Below are 2,571 nucleotides of genomic sequence, written 5' to 3' on the forward strand. Positions count from 1 at the left end.
ATCAGAATTTGCCTCAGAGAACATATCATAGAATTCTTTTCCCCATGACTCCTCCTCCACCACTCCTAATGCTGCCAGCCAGGGCTGTCCAAAATGTGGCAGGAGAAAATTCCAACTAGGCAAGATGTGATAATTTATAAACCATAATGGCACATGAAATCTACTATGTGACTAAAGTTGGAGATTTTTCAGCAAGATAAACTGATATCATATATCCCAGTTAATCTCGCTTCAGTTTCTACTGGCTCATCCTAGTTTATTTCATGCATAGCATTTATCACACTCTGCAATTACTTGGTTTATTGTTTGTTTATTGCTCATTTCTCCTACTAGAATGTAAGCTACTGAAAGACTAGAGTCTTTTCTGTCCTGGTCCCTTCAGTGTACCTTATGCCCAGCACAGTGCCCAGTGTGCCACTGCTCGTGACATGTGCAAGAGTGTGCATCTGGCATAGCGCAGAGAATTCTGGGATTTTGCTGGTCCACTCCACTGTTTCTCTCTGTGTGCTGATTTAAACGTCTGCAGGAACTTCTTTGAATCTACTCCTGCTTGCATTGCTCCTTGCAGAAGTCTCTAAGTCCTAGACAGCTGCTTTCTTCTCCTCACTTCTAGTGACATTTCCCACTGCTTGGTAATACCCTTTGTAGTCATTTCAGTGATAACTTGGAAGATGGAGTTTTCTGGTACAAACAGAGGACTCTAGATTAAAGAGGCAAGAACTGACATGACAGTGATCCCTCTTTGGAGATGATGTTCATTGTCTCACTCCCCAAGTTTTTCATGTATTCCATAAATATATATTTATGGGCAGGGGCTCAATTTACTTTTTGAACCCAAAGTTCCAAGTCCTCACGTTGACCCATCTGCAGAATTTACCACCACTGACTGCTCTTTCTTTTCTGGAACTTTCTCCACATTTGGCTTCCTGGGCGCAGTTGTCCAAGCACTTATTGGTTTGCCTTCTTCCTCTTTGACATTACCTGTAGGTTCTTCAAAGGTTCCTCTTCCTCCTCCAGCATGTTAAATGACACAATGCCCCACGGATCTGTCCTCATCCATCTTCTCATCCCCAGTGATGTCGTCCTCTCACTTGGGTTCAGTTACTTCTAAATGTGGTAGTTCTTGACTACACGTGTCTAGTTAGATCACATTCCGTGCTTTTGCAATATGTATCTCAAACTCAATATGTGTAGAACAGAAGCCATTTTCTCCCAAACGCTCTTGCTCCTCTAGCTTCTTCGCTTTCCCTCAGCATTTTCCTGCCTGTTATTCAACTTATAACCAAGTCTTGTAACCCAGGGGTCCGCAACCACCGGGCTGTGGACCAGCACTGGTCTGTGGCCTGTTAGGAACCGGGCCACATAGCTGGAGGTGAGCAGCAAGCGAGCGAGCAAAGCTTCATCCATATTTGCAGCCGCTCCCCAGCGCTAGCATCACCGCCTCAGTTCCACCTCAGATCATGAGGCATTAGATGCTCATAGGAGCACCAGTCCCTAGTGCCAAAAAGGTTAGGGATTGTTGCTGTAACCTACATCCTCAACATATCTTTATGACCCTATCTCTCCATCCTGACCACCCGTACCTTGGTTTCAGCCTGCAACATTTTTTATGTCTACTAGTGCAATCTCTGTCTCCTTGGCTCCAGTTCTTCACTCCTATTAGCTTCCTCCACTCCTCTTCCCATAACACAGCACTGTCCTATCACTCTCTGACTTCAACTTCACAATACTTCAATACCTTGAGTGTAGGATTAAGCCCTAAATTTTTGTCATCTAATTCCCTTCATGGCCAGGCCCCTACCCATCATTCCAGCCTCCACTCCATTCCTTATACCCTATACTCCAAATCTATTGAACTATTTGCAGGCACCCAATGTGCCAAGCTACAGCATGCTGCTTCCTTTTTGCAGAATGCTTCCCCTTAGTCAATCTAGAAAATGCCAGCCATCTTTAATATCTATGTCACTGGGATGCCTCTTCAGAACACTTTTCCTCCTCTGTGACTCACCGTACCCCACCCTGTGTTTATCTCCCAAATTTATATTCTCTGCCAGACTATAAATTTCATGATACATAGTAGGCTTTCAGGATATGCTCCATGAGTGAATATCACAAACACATAAACTCCATGAAAAGGAAGGGGCTTTGTTGTTTTGTACACTGCTATAGCCTCAGAGACTAAAATAATGCCTGCTACATAGCAGATACTCACCAAATATTTGTTGAATCTGTGAGTGGATACAAATTAAAATATACACACCAACATATATCATATACACGTATTCTACAGACCAACTTTCCGGGAGTCTACGAATCTATGGAATTTTTCTTCACAGAAAGCCCAAGGAGACATCACCACTCCTCCTTCCCCTCAACAGCCAGATACCAGTCGAGCAGCCGTCAGCTTCCTCCTGGGCCTCCCAATGACTCACAGGAGAGCTTTCTTAAGGACGAGTGGGAGGAGATGATGGTTGACAAAAATAACCACATATACTTGAAGCATCATCAAGCCTCCGTCTGTGGATTGAACAACAGGGGTGAATCCAAAGGTTTCTCCCAGGCAGGGCAAAA

Source organism: Pteropus alecto, unplaced genomic scaffold (genome assembly GCF_000325575.1).
Source record: "Pteropus alecto unplaced genomic scaffold, ASM32557v1 scaffold52, whole genome shotgun sequence".
NCBI lineage: Eukaryota > Metazoa > Chordata > Mammalia > Chiroptera > Pteropodidae > Pteropus > Pteropus alecto.